Source organism: Anastrepha obliqua, chromosome 4 (assembly GCF_027943255.1).
Source record: "Anastrepha obliqua isolate idAnaObli1 chromosome 4, idAnaObli1_1.0, whole genome shotgun sequence".
Classification (NCBI taxonomy): Eukaryota; Metazoa; Arthropoda; class Insecta; order Diptera; family Tephritidae; genus Anastrepha; species Anastrepha obliqua.
In genome coordinates, this window is record NC_072895.1 from 4,162,760 (window position 1) to 4,190,346 (window position 27,587).

General features: G+C 38.6%; 1 protein-coding gene across 6 annotated transcripts in view; it reads right to left on the minus strand.

Moving 5' to 3' along the window:
* The window catches only part of LOC129243848 (uncharacterized), a 65,036-nt gene extending 39,330 nt beyond the window's left edge, over nt 1-25,706 (minus strand). The window contains exons 1-2 of one of the 6 annotated variants that reach the window (XM_054881217.1): nt 25,591-25,706; nt 24,826-25,505 (exon numbers count right to left, since the gene is read on the minus strand). The gene's annotated coding sequence lies outside the window, so the exon portion shown is untranslated. Of the gene's footprint in view, nt 1-8,331; nt 8,855-24,825 lie in introns of those variants that run through there. The other 5 variants (XM_054881216.1, XM_054881219.1, XM_054881218.1 and 2 more) reach the window with 5 other exon arrangements.
* Nucleotides 25,707-27,587: the final 1,881 nt, after the last annotated feature.

Consider the following 27,587-nt stretch of genomic DNA (forward strand, 5'->3'; position numbering starts at 1 on the left):
CCGGGCAGTCCCCATGACTTTCTTTTCTTTGGATTGCAGCAAGGAATCAATTTTTCATCACCCGCCACGATGCGATGAGAAAACGCTTCCTTTTATGCCGCTGGAGCAGCTGTTCACAGGCGAAAATAGGAACCCAAGTCCCCTGATCCTGAATCATTCCCAAGGCATGCAATCGCTTGGAAATGGATTGGCGTGTAACTCCTAATACTGAAGTTAGCTTTTATTACGTTTGTAACGGATCCTCATTGAGCAATGCCTCCAATTCAGCGTCTTCGAAGGTTTTTGGCTTTCCTTCACGCGGACGGTCGTCAACATTAAAATCACCGTCTTTGAAGCGAAGGAACCAATCTCGGCACTTTGTTTCACTTGAAGCAGGATCTCCATAAACTTTTTAAAGCTCTCGATGCGCTTCGGCCGCCGTTTTTTTCGAATGAAAGAGGAAAATCAACACTTCCCGCAAATGACGATTATTCGGCACAAAATCAGGCATTTTCACAAAACCAAAGGTATATGATACCAAAACAAAATCACTAATGTGTCGAGGCAGTTTGTTTACCATATGTCTAAGCTTGGTTTATGACGTTTAGGTTATGTTAGGATCGACTAGCACACACTGCTGGTGGCATCTATTGACAAAATTACGTCAACCAAAAATTTTCTTCTCCCAAAAGGAGATCTCTGTTCACTCTTGAACTCATAGCAACGCTTTCTCGCAGCTCGCATAATCTGATCGCACGTTTATCTGTCTTTTAACTTTATTGAGAAGCAAAACAGACAGCATTGGAATGCATTATTAATTACTTAATTCACTTTACAAGCACGAAATCAGCGTAACATTGCGGATGTGAATGGTGTTTGAGTCAAAAGTTAGATAAAGATAAGTCTCTGAGTAGATAGTCACATACATGAATGTAATGTGAATGCAAGTAGTGAGGACATCTCAATTAATACACTCGCAAATGTCAGGTGCCCTATAGGAAAATCCACTAGTAAAGGAACTCAACCATTGTCTAAAATCAAATAGGCAGTTTCTAACTATTTTATATTTATATTTATTGAATTACAAAAAAAAAGATAAAAAAACATTTACGCATACCATCCTCCAGTGCGTCGCGAGCCTGCAATTTAATGAATCAAAAAATGTACACGTAATTTATTGGTGCAGATTGCGAGTACGGTAGGTTTAGTGGTATTAGAAACAAATTAATGGTGTACTATAGTCCAGCATTCGCCTCGTCTTCTTAAGGGAGAGTCTGCTTTATAGGCTTCAAAAAATCAATTTTTTTTTTCATTAATGTCTTCCCTAACTATCCAAGAATGTGTCCTCAAAATTTCAGAAGCAAATTCAAAATATTTTCGGAGTTACAGAAGAAATTGTGAGCAAGCGTCGAGCAGGTATACGAGCGTATATACTATTACCTGGCTGTGGTATATACAAAAACTTTGACGCGCGATATCTCGGTTTTTTAATTTTACGATGTTTCCTAATTGGCGGGAAAGATAGGGAAAAAGTTAAACGTCCTAATGAAACGAGATAACATTGAATGTATTCGGAATTAAATTCTCTTCTAGTTGAACCTAAAAAACCTTAAGAAAGTTATGATTAACCCACTTTTTAAACAATATAAAGTGAATTTGTTTTTCCAAAGAAATTAATTTTTGTTTTTTAATTAGCGAAAAATTTTTGAATTTCTCACTTTTTGTTTAGTTTTCTTGGTTTAACTAGAAGCTATACTATACTAAAATAAACATTTTTTTGGGTTTTTGGTTTCAAATGAAAATTTCGACCTGCATCTTTCCCGCCGCACGACACATGCACACTCGAGGCGCCTCTGCAAAATGCTTGTACTAGGCACAATATGACATATATTTTAATGAAAAAATTTTAGAAGACTGTTGAAATATATAACAATAAAACCTGAAAGTTTCGTTTGAATCGAATATTTCTTTCCTTCCCAAAAAAATCCACGAAAAACTCGATTTTTTTGAAGCCTGTAAAGCAGGCTCCCCCCTTAATCATTTTCAGGCTGATATTCTAGCCATTAATGAGGTAGCTCTCTGGTTAGGAAAAAATGTGACTACGTTTAGAGAAGTCTATATTTACTCTGATAGCCAAGCGGCGCTTAAATCTCTTGGTAGGATTGTCACTAAATCCATCAGTGCTCGCAAATGCCGGGCGTCTCCTAACGAGATGGCGGAATATTTTCGCATCCATTTGATATGGGTGCCAGGACATGGTGACATGCCAGTGATTTGTAAGGCACACAAATTAGCGAGAGAGGACAATATCACTCGCCTCCCCGTGGTATGGAGATTTTAGGTATACCCCTCTCAACCTATAAACTGCGTAGTGCAGGTAGGATTTTCCCTTCAGCCAACACGAGATGGGTTGATAGTCAGACATTTCATGCTACAAAAAGAATTTGGCCAAAATGGAGCGTCAGGCGTCCAAAGGTGCACTCAATCGGTGAAGGAAAAACGTCTCTATGTTAGTTGTTTTTATCCTAGGCCACTGTTTCCTAGATCGATGTGCTCAAAAATGGAATGTACCCGATTTCGAGTATTTCAGAAGCTGCAAGAATGAGGAGGAGGAGAAAGAGCCTGTCAGACACATTCTCAGTTACTGTCCCACGTGGCTGGCCACTAGGTTTAGATACTTTGGGTCATCTTTCTTAAATGATGCTGATGACCTTAGGGATATAAGTGTCAGCCAGATCAATTAGATAAACTGCTACTGTGGTATCACAATGGATCGGTAATTGTCTAAGTGAGGTTGTTTAGAGACCGATTGCCACTTCTACCTACCTACGTACCTTTGTTCATTACCGCACACTGTTTTCGTCCGAGAAGACCCCTACTGAAATTTTCCAGGAAATATTTTTGTGGTCATTTTAAGCCTCCTTCGACTTTGCAAACTTAATATTTAACAGACTTTTTGACATAAGGTTCAAAATGACCCTCAAGGGTGAGAAATATTGGGTTCCAATGCTCCACAAAAATGTACGCCAATAAATTTTATGATACACTCCTGTAGACAATTTTAATGCCAATTGTACTTTTCTAAGAGATTTTTCAAATAATTTAGATCAAAACCAATTTAGGTAAAAAAAAATTGGGGCACAACAGCAGGTGGTGCCATATTTTACCGCTCTTTCTCTTTCATAATTGCTATAATGCATTCTTGTTTCTTTCTTGAGCGCTACACAGTGTAATTAATGATAAAGGTAAGTACAAACGGGTTGGTCCATTCAGCGTTTGCAGTTTAATTTAATTCGGCAGTAACATTTTGCAACATTTTTTTATTTTTATTTTTTTTAATGGAAGAAGTAAAGTCTTGCGCCATTTAACATGAAATATAATTTCATTCAAATTATTTTATTGACCGGCTTTACAGTGGCCTATTTTGAGAAACCCAATCTTCCCTTACATTTTTGCGTGTTTCGACACTCTCGCCAACATCGAAATCATTTTGAACTCTTAAAACGTGATCGAATTGGAGAACTGATGGCAGGCATCCATTAATAAAACACTTACATTCACTCCATAAAACAGAGCTTTAAATCAAAAAATGCTTTAATTGGTTGTCGGGGGAAATCAATTACGAGTATCCGCTGTGTTTCCTGTCCCGACTATCCCGCATAACAGACTTTCCTTCTGCTGTATGGCGTTGTCGGTACTCGTAAAGTGTTGCTACTCATTTGTGGTTCGCAATTACCAAAAGCGCATTAGCTCAGAATCAAAAATTTGTTTCACTATTTCAGGCTACCTACCATCAGGATGCCTAGTAAAAAATCAAAGCGCTGCGAAGTATGCAACGAAAAACTTCTTGCTTCATGTAATGCAGTAATACAATCCGCTGTAAACCGAATTCAATAAAGTTTCGAATGAAAGTGCAAGAAGCATTTACTTACACACACATACATACATATATACTTTTGAACAAATGCAGACATAAATAGTTCACATTAACTAAATAAATAAAATAATAAAGTACATAAAACGAAGCACTCGCCCCTATAAGAAAGAAATTGAAAAATGCGACGGCGTGGCCTGATGACGTGACAATCACACTCGTCATCGCAATTGAGGCTAACAAAAGAAGTTATTGCACGTCTTGGAGCATGGATGGACGAATTCAGAAAAAATTATGCAAAGCTGTATAAAATTTAACGCCTATGTATGTAAGTACATTTGTTCGTTGTTAAATCGCTTATGTGCACTTACATGCATACGCGATGAAAACCAGCAAAAGAATAATAACAACAAAACAAGAAGAAAAAGATATGCTGAAGATGTTTTGATTGATGACAAGTGACTGATCGCGATGAACGATGGTTCAGCGGTGTGTCTACGAATGTAAAGCCAGAGACAGATTTGAAAGCGAAAAGCATGTAATGTGTTCATATACATACATATGCACATAGATGCGTAGATATGTACGAAGTGATGCAGACTGTGGGGCGGGAGTGCGAAAAAGTAAGAGAAAATGCTAATCAAGTTTGAAATTTATTGCTCTATGAAAATTGATGAGGTTTGGGTTCTTTCTCTATTTCTTTATTTAAGTCAATGGTTACAACCTTTTTTTTTCTTTGTTTACTCCTCTCGGAAGCATAGAGCCTCGACAAGATTCTTCCATAGTACACCCTTCTGTGCTGTTGTTTTTGCACTGTCCCATGAGATGTCGGCAACTACTAGTTCGCGCAACATCGACCTTCTCCAAATGTTTTTTGGTCGACCGCGACCTCTTCTCCCTTGCGGTTTCCAGCTCAGTACCATTCTCGTGGTGCTATCTGGCGGTTTTCTCAATGTGTTACCCATTCATGGCCACTTTCTGCGTTTGATTTGTCTAAGGATGAGTTCCTCGTTCGTCTTGTTCGTTAATCTCCACAGTGCGTCGTTGCTGATGGTATTTGGCCAGAATATTCTGCAGATGATGCGGAGGCATTTGTTGACGAAAGATTGTAGCCTCTGTATGATGGTGTTAGAGACCAGCCATGTTTCTCTTCCGTACAAAAATACGGACTTCACGCATGAATGGTTAGATTTACAGGATAAAATAACAAATATCTACTTAAGAACTGAAATGGGATAGATAGTATATTTGGCAAAAGACTCAATAAGTGACTTAAACAGAGGCCTTGGCATCGCAAAATCAAGATCAAGATTTCTAGGTAGCCGATTAACCTCTTTAAGTCCTCTTGTAAGAGTTGCAAAATTAAGGTAATTAGGTCGAAGAACTTCAACATAAAATGGTATATAAGAGCGAACATTGGAACATTGAAACTTATTTGGCCGAGTAGATCTGAACAGTCAATGGTAACGGATACTAAATCGTATATAAACATTAAGCTTTGAACAAGCAAGTGGATGGCAAGGGTCTATCAACGAGTAAAGGTTGAAGAACAAAACATACAAACTTGCGTTGAACTCTTTCAATTCTAAGGGAAAGTGAGGACTACATCGGATTCTAGATGACAGCGGCGTACTCTACTTCGAATGGACTGAAGCATGTTTGATTTTTCTAGTGTATGAATCTTTCAAATCACTAGCATAGCGCGCAAAAAAGCTGAGTTGGCATATGCCTTCGCAATAACAGAGTTAATATGGATAATGAACGTAAAAGACGAATCAAAAACAAAACCACGATCACGAGTTTTATGAACTGAGACAAGAGCTACATTTGAAAGATAAGAAGCTGAGGAAAAGAGATTCATGGACTTGGAAAACGTTATGTGATAACATTTACTAGTACTAAGCCAAAGTACGTTTTATAGGGCCCAGTCATTCAGAGCATTCAAGTTTTCCTGTAATAACAATTTGTCCGATTCTGCGAAAAAATTTTAAATCGTTCGTATAGAGTAAATATTTCGAATACTTAAAACAACGGTTAACGTCATTAATGAAAAGTATAAACAAGATAGGACCAAGAATGCTACCTTGAGGTACTTTTCTATTTACTTACTCAACATTCCTAGTTCTGACTTCAGAGGGACGATCGAGTTTTAAAGCCCCTAAGACGCTCCAGTGAAGTAGCATAGTCTATAGTGACTCTATGTTAAGTACAGCAAAAAATTTATTTTTATTTTGTCATTATTATCTTTATAAATACGGCTTTGTTATGGGTTCCATCACTTTGGAGTGGCCAATCCACTTCGGTTAGCCATTTCGGCGTATTTGGCTTAAGTGCTCATCAGAGTGTACGTTGTCTGTCCACCAGTAGGTCTGGTAGCGAGCATGGAAAAAACGGCTCATTACGTAAAAATACTATTAAATAAAATATCCCAGGCTCTGTTTGTGGGAGACTTCGCCGCTAAGAATTTTCATCCAGTCTGCAAGGCAAACATCTTATCCCGAACCGTATATACCCCGGCCGTTGAGAAGGTCGATGTGAGCAAAAGTCGTGTTTGAGTTGTTATCCACAATGAAACCACCACTGAAACATTGAAACTGATTGGCTTCGCTGGAGCTGGCGCTAACACCCGTTTTTGGGTGTTTGGTCGAGCTTCTTCTCCCATTTATGGCGTGTGTGTCGATGTTGTTCCACAAATGGAGCGACCTACAATTTTAAGCCGACTCCGAACGGCACATATTTTTTTATGGCAAGCTTTTTCGTGGCAGAAATACACTCAGAGTTTTGCCATTGCCTGCCGAGGGATGACCGCTATTAGAAAAAACGTTTTCTTTTTGGTATTTTGGTATTTCATGCACGGGGATTCGAACCTACGGACGTCCGCATGGTAGTCACGCACCAATCCATTCAGCTACGGCGGCCTAACAGTCTGTATGATGAGGCTCTAGCATGGGAGATGTGGCTGTTTCTTAATTGAATAATTCGAAACAAAATTAATCATGTTGACTGACGGACTACTTTCAGAGTTTCAGATGTAAACACGATTTGAGAAATTAACATTCACTCGGGTCCCTATCTTGTTGCAGCCAAGATCCCCATACACCTTTTGGAGTGTGCAAGATCACCACTAATTAGGAATTTTACCAGTAAAATTCTTCTTGAGTAACACTTTTTATATCCGACACGCGATACCCGTCTCATAGTGTGGCGCAGAAGCTCTGACGCTGCTAACATCAGTTGATGGGCGGCCTTTGGCTTGTTAATCTTCCGCTGAAGATTAATGAACCTTTGCGCTTTGTCAACGAAACTAACTCTTTAATGAGGGTTTGGGTGGCAGCGTATTTTCGCACAGAAAACTGCGTTGCCTTGATTTTTTTATGCTCCTCCGAACAGAAAATGTTTTTTTTGAGGAATTACACTCTTTTGATTACTATTGGTTCTCGCTCAAGTTCAACCGCTACTACAAATAGCTGTTTTTTCTCATTTTATTATTCTTTGTGCCCAATTTTGTATTGTTATATTTAAACGAACTTTTATGCGATCACCCCACTGTGTACTGTTTGTGTCGCACTGTGATTTAGGCTGATTTTCCCTCGCCGCCAATCTTCGGCGACTTTCTGAGCTCAGCCAGCAGTCAATTGTCAACGTACATCGTTGTAGTCGTCTTCAGCGACTTTAGAGACTTCAGAGACAAATTTTAAAGCAGCTTCCTCGTTTGCTACTGCGTCTGCGTTGTTGTGATGCACAGTCTCTATAAATGTGTGGCTCGGCCTATAATTGAATTAGCGCTTAGATAATGTAGCACATACTACGAGTACTTCAAGACGAAAATGCGGCGCATGTACTCTATGTGGACTTGACGAGTATGTGGATAAATATTAGCACATACATATGCACATGTGTGCGCGTGTGAGTGTGCGCTTGAATATTTTGTTGTAATTTAAATTAATTCGTACAAGTAAGCTAATAATCCTCGATTACAACACAACTTAATTCAATCTGACAAAGTACTGTTAGACTTTCGTTAGTTTGGAGTTGTGAAAATTCTTGACATTTTTCTGTGCTCAAAAGGTATTGTAAACGAAAATACCTACTTTGAGTTAGGGGGCATATTACAGTTAAATTTTAACTCGGATTTTTGGCATTTATGAGCAACGCCTAATAACTTTTCTATGTCAATAGGCGCAAATTGAAAATTCAAATCAAATAATACCAGTTTTTTTAAGTAGTTGCAGTGCTTTTGATATGCACACACATACATACATGCAGAAGTATGTTTTTTTTCTGGCAAAACCTGCTGCATAGTTGCTTGATTTGTGGTTTTATTGATTTTCAAAAATGTAGAGTAACGAATGACTGAGTTTTAGCTATAAACCCGTTAGGTGATTTAAAAATTACTTTTTTGTTTGTTTTAAAATAACTAATAATATACATACATATACATATTTTAAATATGTATATTTTCTCACATATTTATTTACCTTTTTTACTTGGTATCACATTTTATTCAAATGGTTATCAAATATTTATTTTTCACGCTTTTGCTAATTTTAAATATTTACATACTTCACCTCACTCAACTAAAACAAAAACATGAATTAACTTTTCCACATTTTAGCTTCGCGTTTTCATTTCAACTTGAATTCGTGCAATATGTACATATAGACGTACATACATACATACATATGTATACAATATTTGCTAAATTCGAAATATTCACATACATACATACAGACGTACAAACTTGTTTATCTATTAATTTATCCTTTTGTGATATTTATTGAATTCTTTTGTCACCAATCATACAACCCGTATTTGTGCCGCTGAGCGTTTGACTCTTGTCAAAAATGCGAAATAACTAGCGATATTCGGCGTAAATACTCGTATTAGACTTGCACTCTTATAATCTGCGCACATCCAACCATACACAAATATGTAACAAGCGAATCGTAACAAAAATCCCATAGAAAAGCAACTTGATCACATAGCCGAGCCGAGTCGCGATCTCTGGTTTATAAGCCTACCACCACTACACTAAACTATTACAAACAAACTATTTGTCTTCAAGCTGCATATTGTGAGCTGCGATCACTGATCTCCCACACCAACACAACGAACGGCCGTCGTCGTCGTCGTCGTCGTTGTCATCACTGTCGCTGTTTCGTTGAAAATCACGATTTAGTCAAACCACTTGTTGTTGTATTTGCCTACTGTTTTTCCAAAGCTTTCTTCTACAATGCAGTTGGATGTGTTTGGAGATTTTAAAATCTACACACTTTGTATGTAGGTATTTGCACATACGAGCTCTCCTGTGGGTTTCAAGCGCATGCCTCTAGGTATTCTGGAAACTCTTACAAAACTACTCGAACAAGTAAAAAATGTGTTGTAAACATTTGTGTGAGTGTATCATTTGAGATATGTTGGTATGCGGGAGAGTGTCAATTGGCATAAAGCAGGTTGTAACTAATATGGGTGAGAGTGATTGATGGTGGCTGGTGGGAATGGTACCTAAAACTGCCAAACGGCATTTGCTTTCAAAAATTCTTAGACTACTGATTTGAAAATGGGCGTAATGTAAATATTGTAAGCTTCTGGTTTTTTGAAAAAAAAACTAAAAATCTCACTCAGCTCAAATTCCAAATAAAATAGTAAACTAAAATACGTTTGCAAATACGACAATACTCTTTACCTACAGCCTACTTTGTTCACGGCGGGCAGCTTTTTCTCTATTAGCGTCGATTTGTGCAGGCTTCTTTCTAGTGTCGGAAATGTGTTCGGCGATACAATGTTGCCGAGTAACCTGAAGTTGTTTGAGTATCTACCAGTTCAAAAGGGTGTCTCTTAGAAATATTTGAAGATGAAGGGTGAATATGGATTCCTCACAAATTTTTGTAAGGCTCGGACGTTGGACTTGAAAATCAGACGTTGGACTTGAAACGAGGTATTGGTGGTGCTCAATCTGCCGAGTGGTTAATGAACTGACAGTTAATGAACTGTTAAAATTGATAAATAAAAATCTCCATACTCAGCACTTAGTGGCATTTCTGAGCAGTTTTTCGAACAAATGTTGGCTTTGCTGATGTGCTGGAAAAGAACGCGAAATACTAGGTTGTTCAAGAGGTTTTGCGTTAGGAAGAGAGGGCGTTGCTATTCGCCTAATTTTCTTGTTTTTGTTATGTTGGTACACTCTTCATATGAACATACACGAAGTTTCTTTTCAATATGTCAATTCATTCTTTGTTTACAAGCCATTGAATATCGACGTGTCACAGTATTTTCTGCAATGGAAAAAATCAAGTGTCGTGCAGTGATTGAATTTTTATTTTTGGAAGTTTTAAGGGGTAGATACCTGTAAAGGGCCATACTTTCCCTGATTTTCATTAAAATTATTTAAAATGAAGAAGACAATATATTTTTTCAAAATTTCCATACAGTTTATTTATACATAAAAATAATATATTATAAAATTTTTTTTTTTATTTTAATCATTTAGCGGACAGTCGCAGCGGGGCTTCTCAATCTGCGGGCATTGTAGTATCGGCGTCAGAACCTGCATACAAAAAACCAAAATTTTCTTTGTTTTTAATGTCATAATTTCTATATAAATTAAACAAAAATGAAAAAAAAAAAACAAATCGCGGAATAAATAAAAAAAAAAAATGAGTTTTGGGGCGAATATTTCTACTATTTTTGCTTCGAAAAAATTATTTTTTCGAAAACTTGTATTCACATAGAAAGTAATATCATAAAAAAGATGTGTGCAAAATTTCAGAGAGATCGGTCAATAACTTTTCGAGTTATCGTGTACGCCAATTCGAAAAATATAGTTTTGAGAAAAACGCGTCTAAAGTTTGAATACATAAAAATTCAACCTCACCCAGCGCTCGAACGGAAAGAATAGAGTCGTCACGGTTGACGATCTATAATATAAGAAATACTTTAATTTACGTTCTCAAAAATTTCTTAAAGGAATATATTAACATTTTATGCAAAAAAAAAAAATTCGAAACAAGTACAAGTATCTGTCCCCTTAAAAGCAAAAGAAAGTTATGAACGAATGTTGAAAGTGTATAAGGCCTTTCGCCATCAATTAGTGCAGTAGAAATATGGGTTGCTGAATTTAAACGTGGCCGTACAAACCTTGAAGGTGATCCACACAAACGATGTCCGAAACAGCTACAGCACCAAAAATGATAGAAAAAATGCAGGATATCGTAATGGAAAACCATCGAGTGATTGAAAGACATTTGGAAGAAACCCTTGGCATCCCATTGAGTAGGGTAACAATATTTTGACTGAAGTATTGGGTTTAAGAAAGCTGCGCACAATAAGTGCCGCATTCGCTAACAATGGAACCAAAACACATTCGAATGCCACTTTCTCCGCAACATTAAGAACATTTTCGAAAAGATAAAGTGGATTTTGTGCATCGATTCATTACCACGGACGATACATGGGTCTATTAACATAATCCTAAATCAAAACAAGAGACTAAGGAGTGCTGTGAATCTGGTTTCTCGGCTCCAAAACGAGTTCGTGTCCAGAAATCGGCCAAGAAGGGTTTGGCATCAGTTTTTTGTGATGCGAAAGGAATTCGTTTGTGAATTACTTGCAAACTGGTAAAACAATAAATTCTTAATATTATTGTAACCTTTTAGATCAACTGAATTGAATTCGTGAAAAAGATCCCGTTTGTAAAAGAGAAATTTTATTTTTCATCAGGACAATGCACCGTGTCTCAAGAGCATTTTGACAATGACATGACATGAATTAAAGTTCAAATGGTTGGAGCATTCACCAAATTCCATCTGTTTTCGGACCTAAACGAATTCAGCCGTGGAAATTGTTTTTCATCAAATGATGAGGTCATAACAGCTTTTGAAGTGTATTTTGCAGCCCTTCCAGATTCTCACTTCAGGTATGGAATTCATAAATTGGAACAAGTGTATGAGGTTCAGGGAGACTGTACTGAATAATAAAGTGTATTTGAAACCATAAAATAGGGTTTTTCTTATCGAACTGCTAAACTTATTGAACTACCTAGTAGTTTGCGAAAATACTAACGACATCTTTAGAAGAACGGTGTTGAGTGGCGCAGTTCAACGCAGTAGAACACACAGATAAATAAATAATACACTTACAAATTACTTTTACCAATACATTCATAATTAATATGCATGAATTGAATGTGTTTGTTCCCCTCTTGACTATAAACAAGTACCAAAAAATTATAGCCCATCCATATCCGTGTCTATTCAATCGCAGCACTTTGTATAATAGAGAAAGAAGCCAAAAGTACGTGCGCGTGTTTTTGCCGGCGGAATTCGAATACTATTTTGGAACTTTTTGTATGGTGTTTTATTTTTTTTTTATTTTTTTGAATTCGATGTGTATTAAAGTGGCTTTTGTGTGTAACTACATAAATATTTTTTATTTTCTTAATTTTTTTTGCCGCTCACCAACCAACCATTCAGCCCACCGCAATTCATGCGGCTACCGTAGCTGCGAATGCACGCGCGTGCGTTGCTCTAACATTTGGCGACACAAGTGGAAGATCTTAGATTTTTGCTAAGCGCCACTGATCCAATGTTTGCCATTTTGTATTTAAGTTGTTTTTGTAACAGCTTGCTTGCTTTCGCAGTTATTTAGTGGGGCGAGAAGTGGGTTTTCGCTGTATCGCTAGCGTTAGGGGATTTTCGTGCTGCTTGATTGCTGACTGGTAACTGCTGTTGTCGTTGCGAGAAGTTGTCTCTGCGAACCTATCCAACCGGTTGCGTCTCTATGCTTTTGAGCGTTGTTTTTTAAATATCGTATTTATGAGGGTGGATCAAATGTGCATGAGACCATTGATTGGTTTCGAATTCATGAAACAGGGAACAACTCCTCATTTATATTTTTAAATAAAATTATTTCGGATTCCTCAACATATTCGATAATTTTGAATGTAATGAAATTGCACCGAAATGGCTCAACAAGGTATTGTCGATGAATGGCTCACCTCCTAATGAATCTGCCGGTGCTTCAAATTTGACAGTTACACGGAGGTAGGTTTTGAACAACGCCTAATACCTTTTTAGTTGGAGCGAATTAGGCTGAACTTGAATTTGTAGGGATGGTGGCCTCCTCGTCTTTCTACCGATGTGAAAATTTTACCTTATTTGTAGTCATAATTTTATGGTATTTAGGCAAAATCAGATTGACCAGTTAAATACATAAAAAACCTTTGCCCAGAGTTTATAATAGCTCTTCAATTTCTGAATTTTACGATCATTTCAAATCTTAATTGTTCCGCCAGAATGGCGAGCTAAAATCTGTTTTAAAGGAATCAAAAAGCAATAAAGTCCCTCGCCTAAATCGTATAAGTTACGAATTTTATAAATATCTACCTGAAAGCTTTATCAATTTTCATCACAATATTTAAAAAAAAAAGCGAGCTCCCACCTCGTTCCGAAAAGCCGTAATTGTTTGTCTGTTCAGAAAAGGGGATCCGTGTAACACCTCAAATTATAGGGGACTCTCCCTGCTTGATACTTTGTACCACACCTATATAGGTCTTCTTTTAACACGCATCAATTTTTGGGCGAATGTGAACAAAATACTTACTGTATTTCAAGGATTTTTTCGAAGAGGATGCTCAACAATGGATACTCTTTTTAATCCGTCTTCAATTTTGCATTTAAACTTCAAGGCTAGGAAGAAAACTTTTGCATTTTTTGTTGATTTTTCATGTGCATTCGATACTATCTCGCGAGTGTAATAATGCACTCTGGCCACTCATAATCAGGTCTCACTGATTTGGGTACCAGGATGTGAGGGACACGAAGGAAACGAGATGGCAAACTTTTATGCCAAAAAAGAGGCAGAAGGGCTATTTATTGAATCAACTCCCTTTTTCAGCTTCAACAAAAATAATATAAAACAGGAAACCAAAAAATGGATCCAAACTAAAATCGGGGAACACTGGAGCGGCACTAGCGGCCTTAATCACTCCAAAAAGTTTTTGAGCTTCAATGCCAACAGAGCAAAATCTGCTCTAACCCTAGATGAGAAGGGCCTCAGATTACTCTGTGGAGCACTTACAGGTCACTTTGCCTGTAAACAAAACCCTTTACCACAATAGGGTTCTGCTGTGATGAAGAGGAGTCTATGGAACACTTAATCACCAACTGTGAGGCACTAAGCCGCAGGAGAAACAGAGGAGAAAGGCCTACAATTGCTCCCTCCTGAGGATCCTAAGGATATAATTAAGTAATTAGGGGCTGTCAATAGATCAATCTGGTCGCGGTGTGTAAAGGCCTTAGCCAAACCCGTACAACCATTACCATTACCATCTGGCGAGATATGCTGTTTTATAAACTAGCATTTTATGGCCTCTCGACCCATATGATAGAAATATTAAAACTGTTATGCTAAGACGATACAAATCATATTTGGCTCCATGACGAACTTCGTATCAAACTTTTAATGTACGCCGATGGCTTAGTGCTTTTTCCCGAGTCATCGAATGAATTGCAGGATATGATCGATGCAATTCACGGTTTCAGCACTCAATAGGACTTAAGGTAAATTTCACCAAGTTGAAATGCATGGAATTTAGAGAGTGTAGCAGAACTCCTTCTTCTTATAATTGGAAGTTTGGTGACGTGAATATCGAGACTGTTAACGAATATAAATATCTGGGCGTGCTGCTTACATACAAACTCGTTTATGCGAAACACTTAAATCTGAAGGTTGCTGATTTTAAAACCACTATTGATGCAACTTGGCTTAAATATGTTATTAGCCCTCGAATCTGCATTTTAAATAAAGTAAAAATCTATGATGCGTGCTCGAGGTCGATCATGTTTAAGGTGCGCACGTTTAGAGTGTCGACAAATACGACTCAGTTGAGAGGCTTCTAGGTTTCTTTATTAAAAATAAATAATTTTTTTTTGCCGCCAAATACTCGAAATTGTATGATTCATATCGAAACAGATTTGGTTCCGCAATATCTCCCTACACTGTGAGCACATATGCACTTTATCTTCCGGTGTTTTGTTATGCCAAGGCACAGGCTTCCGCGCATCCTTGCGGTGGAGACTGGGTAAAAAAGTGGAAGGACATCTCACTAATGTTAAATATGAAGCCTCAACATCAAGACGCACACCACAAATAGGAGGAGGAGCTCGGCCAAACACTCAGAAAGGTGTACGCGCCAATTATATATATTGTATATTAGGGCGGGTCGATTTAAAAATCGCTCATTGCTCTGTGAAAATCGTATTCTAGGGACCAAAATAAGAAACTTTGCCGAAGGGACCATACCTCTAAAACGAATTCTGATGTCCCCCAATTTGGGTCGAACGAAAAATACCACTTTGACCCATTTAGAGTGCTCCAATCGAGTCCAAATGTATGACCGACCCCCACTAACTTTGGACGGCCGATCCACCGATACCAGTGGCACACCACCTGGAACTCCCCTGGGGGGTTCCCCATACAATCATTTCAAAATATCACCATTTTTGGCCTTTACATGAGAAAAGAAACTAAAAAGTTCGACCCAAATTGGGGGCCATCAGAATTCGTTTAAGAGGTATGGTTCCTTCGGCAAAGTTTCTTAATTTGATCCCTAGAATATGATTTTCACAGAGCAATGGGCGATTTTTTTGCCTCCCCACAAATCGACCCGGCCTATTGTATATACGGCTCTTACTTCTGAGACTTTGTCTGCATTCATACCTTCGGTTTTAGAATCTTAAGAATAAAAAACTTTCGACTTTTTTGGACTCTGCCGTTAAATCAGAATAACACGCAAAAATAACCAGCGGCAAGAAATCCGTCCCCGCCGCAATTTTGTGCAATTTCATGCAATTTTCAATGTGTTCTAATTTTGACAACGGGTACCGCCAACCCGTTACCCCCTGAGCAGCTGCAATTTCGTTCAAGGTGTGCGTGAGATATTTTTTAATAATACCTAATGAGGTTTACGCTTTGATCGATAAACATTTTGATTTCAATTCAATTAGAATTAAAGTATCTCCACTTCAATAATTTAGAATTTCGACATCAAAAATGTTGAAACATCTTAAAGGTTTGAGGTTATTGTTAGTTATGGCTTCATAAATATATAAAATCGACAGGTTGCGACAACAAATTAATCGTAAAAAATACGAAATTTAGAGTATTTCCAACCCCATCAAACACCTTTGCTGTACTGCGAGAGACATTCCGGTTCATTTTTAAGTCACCCTCGTATTGTTTCGAGTCACCCTCGTATTTCGTTATTGTTATCGTTTGGTTGTATTGTTGTTGCTATTTAGCTGACGACACGTTTGCAAGCTAAGCACCCAACCAAGCAACCAACCAACCAACCTAACGTAGGCCGTCAACCAGTCACTCAGTTAATCGGTGAGCACATCTACCCCTCCGTCAGCTCACCTGCCCGGCTGTATACCTGCTTATTTCTATATGTAAATATGTAAGCTTCGCAAATACTCGTCTGTTTGCTTGTTTGTCTGTGAATTTGTATTGAATTTTGCAGATATGTGCACCATCAAGTCTTTCTTTCTACGCCAAGTGGCCCACCTACCGATCAGAGTTGTTCAAGATGATGAAGACTACAAGTGGGCAACAACAATTGCGTACAACTTAGCATGTGCTCATTCGTATCTATGTAGATAATCCACGTTCGAGTAGTATTGGAGCATCACTTCGCGTCACACAATGATGCGGGTGTTCCGGGTTGGTGGGTTGGAGGGACGCTGTTGGTAGGTCGGAAACGTAGTGGAGTGATTGGTGGGTAAGTTCTTGTGCGTTGTTTTTGATTAAAAGTAGTGTTTTTTTTTATGAAATTAAATAGAAGAAGTATCAGATAATAAAATTTGAAAAAAATATTTTATACATTTAGACGGAGACGAAACGGAAAAGTTTTATTGTACGTCAATAAATGTTTATTCTAGTAGAGGATCAGTTTAAAAAAGAACAAAAACAAAACAAAAAAAAAAAGTGAGTAAAAAATGAGAGATCAGGTTGGCGATTGCTTTCGTTGCGTTACTTTCGTACGTTTGAAGAAGACTGCTTCTGATTACAGCAGCAACAGCAACATCAACAACCAACAATAATATAATAATAACAGTAAAAATTGACAGGTTTAGGCTCGGCCTCTCTTTTAAGATAATTTAATGCCACCTCTTGAAGGAAAATGTCTATTTTTATAACGTAAAACATTTGGAGCGACCACCGTAGCCGAATGGGCTGGTGCGTGACTACCATTCGGGAGTGTGTAGGTTCGAATCTCCGTGCATGTAATTGTAAAATGATACAAAAAGTATTTTCTAATAGCGGTCGCCCCTCGGCAGGCAGTGGCAAACCTCCGAGTGTATTTCTGCCATGAAAAAGATGCTCATAAAAAACCTTTCGGCATTCGGAGTCCGCTTAAAAATGTAGGTCCCTCCATTTGTAGAACAACATCACGACGCACGCCACAAACAGGAGGAGCTCGGCCAAACACCTAACAGAAGTGTATGCGCCAATTATTTATATCTTTTTTTTATTTAAAAGCATCCGGAACTATTGTGAATCGAACTCGAGAGCTTAGGATAACTATGTGACGGGCTATTCGCAAGCCCGATCGGCTGACGGCGGTCATCAGTTACAAATCGGAGAACAATAAAAATCACGAGCATTGCAAATACAATAATCATTTTATACAAATAACATCTATAGAAACATATGCACATTTATAGTTAAATTATAGCCAACAATACCAACATGCAGGCAGACAATAATAACAATAATAATAATAACAATTCGTTCACGTTTCGTTTGTGGGCAAATGTTGAGGAAGAAAATCTACAAATAACTGTGATGCTCAACTCGATATGGAGTCGCGCTGTCAGGCACACGTAACTAATATAATATAATTTATAGTTATTCAATTAAGTACTTTAAATTCCGTGAAGTGTTTACTACAAATTTCGTAAAAGCTTTAATCAGTAGAAACATCAAAATTAAATTAAGTTGTTCCCAACAGATTCTAAGCCCATTGCATGGCACTATTGGGTAAAATATGAATGAGGGACAATCCATTATAACATAATTTTTACTACTGGAGTTTCTCTTTAGAAATCCCTCTTAATATATTTTGTTCCTTCAACTTTTATTATCAACTGGCCAATGCCCAGTTTGCGTTGCTACGCCTTAATAAATAAAGTATAAAGAATCAATTAGAAAAATATTAAACAAAATTAGTTTTATAAATTTATCTCTATTAATTTATAATAATTAATTAATTAATTAAATAATTAATTTAAATCAAATTAATATAAGTAATTAAATTAATAGAGATAAATTCATAAAAATAATTAGTTAATGGATTTAATTAAATTAAATTAAATTATTTAATTTATCTCTACCCAATAAGCAGTGTTGGCCTTCCTATTTGAGGCATCGATGAATTATTTCTCCAGAGTACCCAGTGGTGCAACAAAATTAATCATCCGAATCTGTTTTTGAATATTTTCTGTACTAAATAAAAACATGAGTTTGAGTGCTGGAAATCTTTATTTTGACTTTAATGCGTTCCATTGCTTGTCTGTTTGTCTACTGTAGCTGTCTGCATAATCCGGCACTCGAAGAGTTACCAATTAAAAAGTCCATAAATTTAGTTTGAAAAATTACTTTTATTCAATTCCAAGTAAAAAATGTGTGAAAATAATACAAAATTAAGAATCAATTTACTTTTGCTCGATATGACCACCATTTGCCTTGACTATTGCCTTGAGACGGTCCAGAAACGAATCGCAAGCTGCCGAATGTGACTTGCAGGTATTTTGGCCCACTCGCGTACATTGGCTTTTTTCAGCGCCTCCAGACTGGTGAATTCTTTAATTCGGACTTTGCTCTCCAAAATGGACCAAAGAGAATACACCATCGAATTCGCGTCTGATGAATTTGAGAGCTATTGTTAGGACGTTATGAAGTTCGGAACTTTGTTTTTTTGCCATTCTTGGTTCACTCGAGCTTTGTGAGACGGTGCCGAGTCCTGTTGAAACGTCCGTGGTCTGCCACCGAAATATTTGTCTACCCTCGGCTTCAAAGCAACCTACAGATTACTTTTCCAATAATATTTCGCATTTACCTTGACGCCAGGCTCGGTGAAAATGATGGGAGAGGGCCCACCTGCGGTTACAGTGGCCCAAACCATCGTCTGTGGCGGGTGCTCCCTCCTGGTGGCCAATCGATGACTCAAATTCTCGTCTGAACGGTCGATCAAATAAACCCTATCGTTTTGGAAGTTTACGAATTGTCGCTTGGAGTGGTTAAGAGAAAGTTTCTACGAAAGATTTTTGGACCTTTGCATCTTGGCGACGGTGAATATCGCAGGCGTTGGAACGATGAGCAGTATGAGCTTCACGACGACGTAGACATAGCGCAGTGAATAAAGATTCTGCGGCAATGTTGGCTCATGGTTGGGTCATGTCGTCCAAATTGATACAAACGCTCCAGATCTGAAAGTATTCCATGCGGTACCAGCTGGTGGTAGCAGAAGAAGAGGAAGGCCTCCTCTACGTTGGAAAGATCAGGTGGAGAAGGACTTGGCTTCACTTGGTGTGTCCAAGTGGCGCCGGTTGGCATGAGAAAGAAACAACTGGCGTGCTTTGTTAAACTCGGCGAAACAGATGACCAACACGTCAATAAAGTGAAGGAGTTAGATAGTAAGCTATCTATGTGCAAAATTGCATGCAAATCCATACAGCCGTTGCCGCGAGATTGAGTCGTGAACATCCAAACACACGAACCATAGGTACAAACTTTCACATTTATAATATTCGTAGGATTATTGTAGTTATTATTTAATTTGAGACTATTCAGGCAAAGGACACAAAATAAAATTGAGGTCTACACCTGCTATTGAGAACCTATTAAAAAAAAAAAAAAAATAAATAATTGGCGCGTACACTTCTGTTAGGTGTTTGGCCGAGCTCCTCCTCCTATTTGTGGTGTGCGTCTTGGTGTTGTTCCACAAATGGAGGGACCTACAGTTTCAAGCCGACTCCGAACGGCAGATATTTTTATGAGGAGCTTTTTCATGGCAGAAATACACTCGGAGGTTTGCCATTGCCTGCCGAGGGGCGACCGCTATTAGAAAAATGTTTTTATTAATTTTGCTTTCACCGAGATTCGAACCAACGACCTCTCAGTGAATTCCGAATGGTGATAACGCACCAACCCATTCGGCTACGGCGGCCGCGTAGAGAGAACCTATTGCAGTCGTTTAATTTCTACTACTCAAAGATTCTTAAGGGAGTTTATAAATTGCGAAGGAAGATATTTCAATATCAATTTTATGCAAGCTTGGCATATGAGAAACAAATTTTGAGGTAATCAATAAAGGATCAATTGGGGGTTGTTGTTATTGTAGCAGTCTAGTTCACTGAACCGTTGTCGTCTAACTCATCTAGGTAGGGCGGAACATGTTAGACATGTTAGACCCAGAGGAAGAGAGGTGTTAATGTTTGATGGGCATGTGATTAGATGATTAGTGTCGTGTGGCTTCACTAGCTGGACATATATTGAATACGTCAGTCTTGGGCGGTCTCAGCACTCCGGGTTGAAATTCTTGTTCGCAGCTCCCAAATTGTAGTGCTAATATCGACAGGAAAATGGTTGTATTCTGTGAATTTAATCAAGTATTCGAATGGGAGTACTAGTACTGAACACGCGAACACTAGTGGGTTCAAGCAAACAACCAATTGGAGGCCCAAATAGAAATGAAGCTTCTCTCTTGGTAGGTAGGCATTGTGCAACGGTGAGATCTGGAAAACCCTAATGATTCCAGTACTAGCATTTTGTAGACACTTCTACAGCTGACTAACTACCTAGAATTTAGCAATGTGCTTGTGAAGAAATTCCTGGACTATTTTGATAATTACATTCTTTAAGGGTTTCCAAGATAATATTGACGATAGATCTTGAACCTCAAAGCTAAATAAATAAAACGAATGTTCAATGCGCCCAATGAGGTGTTTTGACGTATAATGATTTTGTATGCAAAGCCTTAATGGGGGACTAGTTGCTATAGCTTATATAGAAGAGAAAGTTTAGAAGGACTACAATGACACTAAGATCAGTTTTTGTTACTTTAGCGACTATTTGAGGCTACTTCTCTTTTGCGACTACTGAAGGCTACTTCGCTTTTCCCAATTACGACAGCATGAAGGTTGAATAAGCCACTCAAACTGCAAATCTGAGAAAAAATTGACTTAAGGGGGTCTTCTACCGTCACGGTTTGAAAAAATCGATTTTTTTTTTTTTAGATTTTTTAAAAGCTACTAATGTTAAGAGTATGCTATAAAGAGGGTTTTATGAAAAACATGTTCCTTCATGAGCATTTCGGGGAGAATACATGCATGCGCGTGGCATTTTCGAGCGTTTCTTTATCTTTAAACGCCTTTTCCCGAAAGTTGACTTTTTTCAACTTTCTGGTCACACATCTACTATAAATATTTGTCGAATTCATTCCATCTTTTTTCCAGTTATTCAGTGAACATCTCGCTATGTTTTCCCAGACCACTTTTTTCAATTTTTGATTAGTTTATTTTTGCGGGCCTCTAAAGTGTAAAAAAAAGAGGAAATTTTCAAACTTTTTTTTTAAAATCACGCATTTTTTACAAATTTCAAAATATTTAAAATCGCCACTGGGAAAACATAGCCAACGCTACACTTTATGATAAAAAAAAAATTTTTTTTGATTTCAGATAAGTAAAATGGTCGATCGCGTGCCACAAAGCCGCCTAGGACATTTTTACAAGGGCAACCTCGAGGACGGTTCAAGGACACAGGGCCAAAGAATTCGATTTGAAAAATATATTTTTAAATAGTGCAAACTTGTGCAAATTAAATAAAAAAAATCTGATTTCATTATCTCAAGTGGTTGCTTTGTAATTAATTCCCAAAAATAGGCCCGAGATTAAGGCGCGACGGTAGAAGACCCCCTTAAAATTTTATTCTTTCGGAAGTAGAAGAGGAAGTTTTGAGTGCCTTGGATTGTTTTATGCTTTCTCACCACTCATATAAACTCGAACGAGTACACAACACTGTTGGGTACCAATCGTCATTTATATTTGGAAAGGTTGCAAGTAGAAAATTAAAGTGTTAGCAGGCGATTATACCTCTCAGCACAGAAGTCTACTATTACAGGGTCCGGCAGTCGAAATGTGACCAACTTCAGACCGCTCACGCAGCTGATGCCCGTGCATCACATATCTGTTAGTTGGCTAAATGGTAGTCCATAGTATTGTTTACAAGTGCGCGGAAGCATTTTGCCGAGAGTAAACGCGAAAAAAGAAAATCAGTAATGGATTTCAAACGCAATAGTGGGATTGCATTATACAATATTTGGCTGGGAAATCACAACCAGCCATTGTTCGTGAGCTCGAGCACCTTAAAGTAAATAAAGTTTTTCTTTATCACACCATTACTCGTTACAGTGATAATGGTAGCATCGCCAAACGTCATAGAGGTGGCCAACAAATGGCTGCAACGTCACGTGAAATGGTTCAAAAAGTGAGAAAGAGACTTGAGCGAAATCCACGACGAAGTGCCAATCAAATGACGAAAGAACTGAAAATATCTGACCGTAGCATCCCCCGCGTACCGAAAAATGATCTCAAAGTCAAGCCTTACAAATTCGTATGATAACACACCAAAGCAACAACAAATCAGACTTGAGAGAGCGAAGGAGTTGCTTCGTTTGGCCGAAAGCGGTCAATTTCCGAACATTGTATTTACGAGAAAAATTTTCAAATTGAGCAATTCGTCAACTCCCAAAACGATAGAGTTTATGTGACCGACCGTTCATACGAGAATTTGAGTCATCGATTGGCCACCAGGAGGCAGCACCCAGTAATAGTTTGGGCCACTGTAACCACAGATGGGCGCTCTCCAATTATTTTCATCGAGCATCAAGGTAAATGCGAAATATCATCGGGAAAGTATTCTGGAGGTTGCTTTGAAGTCGTGAGCAGACAAATATTTCGGTGGCAAACTATGGACGTTTCAATAGGACACGACACCGTCTCACAAAGCTCGAGTGAACCAAGAATGGCAAAAAAACAACGTTCCGAACTTCATAACGTCCACACAATAGCTTTCAAATTCATCAGACGCAAATTCTTTGGTTTATTCTCTTTGGGCCATTTTAGAGAGCAAGGTCCGAACTAAAAGATTCACCAATCTCGAGGCGCTGAAAAAAGCCATTGCCCGCGAGTGGGCCAAAATACCTGCAAGTCACAATCGGGCAGGCTGCGATTCGTCATTGTCAAGGCAAAAGGTGATCATATCGAGCAAAAGTAAATTGATTCTTAATTTTGTATTATTTTAACACATTTTTTACTTGGAATTGAATACAAGTAATTTTCCAAACTAAATGTATGGACTTTTTAATTGGTTACACTTCGAGTGCCGGACCCTATAGAAGACGCCTACCTGTTCACCAGATGTAAATCCCATAGGCAATAAGTAATTGTCAAAAAAAAATTTATTATTTTTACTATTTTACGTACTGCAACTACAAATAGCTGCTCCTGGATTGACATTACTAGTTTGCTCAATATGCATGACCACCCTTCATTGGGCCGCAAGTGCGATACCCATGTCATGGGAAATGTTTTGGCTATTAGTGATTGACAAGGGCGATTTTCTGAATGCCATTAAGGCAGGAAGAAACTTATCTTAAAAAACCAGCTGCCATTCAAGGGCGACACAAGGCTGTAGATCTCTACATTTGTATTAAAATATGAGGACCCAGAATACAAATTAGAAGAGAAGCTCGGCCGCTAAACTCTCAAACACTTTTTTCTTATTATTCGGAGTAAGTGATGAATAAAGGGTTTTCCAATAACAGGTGTTATTTAAATATATAAAAGGCTATCGAGAGATGATTAACAATTTTTTACGGCCGGAATTGGATGGTATTGATCTGGTCAACGTTTATTTTCAACAAGAAGGCGCTACGTGCCACACAAGCAACGAAACCATTTACCTTTTACGGGAAAAGTTTCCGGACCGTGTCATCTCTCGAAGAATTGATCGCAATTGGCAACCGAGATCTTGTGATTTAACACCTTGTGACTTTTTTCTTTGAGGCCACGTGAAAGAGAAGGTCTACGCCAACAGCCCAGGGTCGATTGAAGACCTCAAAGATGGAATTCGAGGACATAGGGCAGCCACTATGCAATTTGGTTATGGAAAATTTCATGAAAAGGGTATTGTCCTGTAAGCGTGGTCGTGGTGGTCATTTATACATGTATTATATAATTGGCGCATACACCCTTTTTGAGTGTTTGGCCGAGCTCCTCCTCCTATTTGTGGTGTGTGTCTTGATGTTGTTCCACAAATGGAGGGACCTACAGTTTCAAACCGACTCCGAACGGCCGATAATTTTTATGAGTAGCTTTTTCATGGCAGAAATACACTCGGAGGTTTGCCATAGCCTGCCGAGGGGCGACCGCTATTTGAAAAATGTTTTTCTTAATTTTGGTGTTTCATGCACGGAGACTCGAGCCTAATGGTAGTCACGCACCAACCCATTCGGCTACGGCGGCCGCGTGGTGGTCATTTGCCTGATGTTATTTTCCACTATTAACGGCATAACCACCTCTGAAATAAACATCCGATCATTTATATTAAAAAATAGCATTTTTTTTGAGTATCCAAATAACACCTCTTATTGGAAAACCCTATATTAAAACATAACTTTGAAATAGTGAGATTAAACGAAATTAATTTGGTTTTGATGTGGGTACCATCTCGAATTACATCTGTAAAAGCGGACAATTGTGGAATTCTGAAGTTCGATAGATCCCCTTTTAGGTGGGAAATTCGCTATTACTTTAGTGCATCTATATTTCTGCACCACAGTGTACGACTATAATATCAGATGTATGGGTGTGTGTATATCCTATGCCTATAATTTTCCGTTTATTAATCACCTTTTCTATGGAAATTCCACGCTTATCCGTTTGTAAAATATTCCACTTTCAGTCTCAGCATCTGCTGCGCATTTTTCTAAGTAAATCTTGATTTGTAGAAATTCTCAAATCGCCAAGCTTTTAGCCATATTTAACTTCAGTTTCAGTTTTCACAATATTTAATTACTATATTTTGATTTTACGCGCAATTTTTCTTATCATGGACGTCTGGCTGTTTATACATACATACATACGTACACACACACAAACACATATGCGAATATGTAAATTAATGGCGTCTATGTTATGTGAGTGGTGTGGGCGGCGCAGCAAACGATTTCACACAGAATCAGTACGAGTGGCAAATATTAAAACAAAAACAAAAACAAACATGAAATCATTAAATTCGCAAAACCGATTTAACGCATAATCAAATTCCGTAGCGCTGCAGTCGAACACAAATTTTCGATATGCCTTTGCGCAGATATCTGCCAAATATACGACGATACACAAGCGCAAATACAGCCTTTTACTGTAAACTTAGTATTTTATATGTATGTATATGTATGAAGGCATGAGAAAAGCACTCGCTTGCAACAACAAAACACAGCACAACACTATATACAATAAAAATGACCGACAGCAGCTCAATTGCACGGGGCGGGTGGTATGCGGCGTTTGGCGACGGATATGATGGAGCGCTGATGGAGAAAGAAATCAGTAAAAATTAAAAACAAATTCGAGTTTCGCGACGACTATTGTTCGCTTTAAACGCTCCGCTCTTACTACGCTTGAAACTGAGTTGTAGGTAGCCGTTGAGCGGTACGAGACTACTTTGGGCAGCGACACTTCACGCGAAGTAAATCCACGACACGAGTGCTAGTATATCCAAATCGGCCAGCGTGTTGTCAGCAACTGTCCAAATGACGATCAGCGACAAGTTCAGTTGGTGGCATACTATGGATGTGAAGCTGTTGTCTGGTTTGTTTGGCGGCTTGGAGCTGGCCGAATAGTCGAAGTTGACAAGTGGACAAGTATCGAGAGTGCGATCAGGCGGCAAGTGTAACTGTGTGCGCTGTATGCTGACGGAGCGGTGTAAAGATAAACAAGTACAACAAGTGGGTATTCATATCTTCACATTTCCACATACTCGTACATACATATGTACATACTCATAGAATGCTTTGTCCATACGTAGGTTACTCAGGCGCTCTTTTGGCGGAGCTCGGAGTCACTTTCAAACACCGGCTTCAATTCACGCTCCGTTGAGCGCCGCGGACAGTGAGCGTTCTATAGCTGTGGTGCTCACCGCGCAACTCACTGAGCAACGTGCATGCGTTGATATCGACGACGTCAACAGCTGCGTCATCACAGATGTGCGAGTGTATTCAGCCTGAAGAGCTGGCTTTCAGCCAATGATCTTTACCAAGCATATCCACATACTAAATAGCTGCAGCTCGTGAGGATCCACCGATCGGTAATTTGTTTGTGTTGAATTGCTGTTGATGAGCATGAACGGCTTGGTTTGCACATGGCTGGCTGCATACTCGTGCGGCAACTGCTGGCTGGTCGGCAGCAGATTTAAGCTGGACCTGCTATGCGTGCATATCCACCCCCATTATGGTGATGTTAAAATTAATCCGATAAACAATTTAACTGATTATCGCTTCATTGAAGTTGTTGGGAGCGGAGTGGCGCATACTGTCACCAAACATAATAATTTGCATGTCTGTAATTTGTGTGCACTTGGAGTGACTTGGTCTTCGAATGAAGTTGCAGCATGAGAACGTTAAACTTGTGTTCGTTTGGAAGAAAATTTCTGCTAATTGGATTTAACAGCCGAGGTTCGGTTAGAGCTGTAAGCGCCAGTTGCATGTTGCTCAATCCCACATTCGAGGGGTGAAATTCACAACTCAGTTCTTGTCAATTTACTCAAATTGTTTCAGAAAGTTGGGGGGTATGCCCGCTAATGTATTTTGTTTATTATCTGCTAGAGAAATATTTACTGCTGATCATACTATAAATTCAGCAGCTTCTTCATTGCCTAGTTGCATTGTTGTTGTTGTTGTTGTCGTAGCATAAACATTCCCCATACATATACGGGGAATGCTGCTGAAGTGACAGTCCTTGCCCGGGTATAAATCCGGGTCATTCCGGTTACCTAAAACCGACTGCGTGGGAACGCCTAGTTTTGTATTTTTTACAGCTGATTATATATTACGATCAGTGGAAGTAGGAATAAAATCGCGTACACTTCTGTTCGATGTTTGCCCGAGCTCCTCCTACTATTTGTGACCTACGTTGTTCCACAAATTTAGGGACTTGGCACGGCAAAGTTTTTTGTTGAGAAACTTTCCCATGACAGAAATACTCTCGGAGATTTGTCATTGCCTGCCGGGGGGCGACCGCTATTAGAAAACTCTGTTTCTTCATTTTGGTGTTTCACGGAGATTTGAACCTACGTCTTCCGAATGGTAGTCGCGCACCAACCCATTCGACTACGGCGGCCGCGAAGACAAGTTTCGTTTACGAATGCACTCAATCTGACACTTGCTGAGGCTTAAGTACAATAGTGAAATGCATTTCATCTTATGTAGGCCCGTTTTGCACGTGTTTTATGATGCCCACTGCCTACGCTATAAAATTCTACCTCTACTATCTATTATCTACTATCCGACTTATTCCCTTGTGTGGGGAACTATGAAAAGGTATTGCTTTCTCAGTGATGGGGACATTCATTAGACACAATTCCATTATCGAATTACAGCAGCTACCTTGACAAG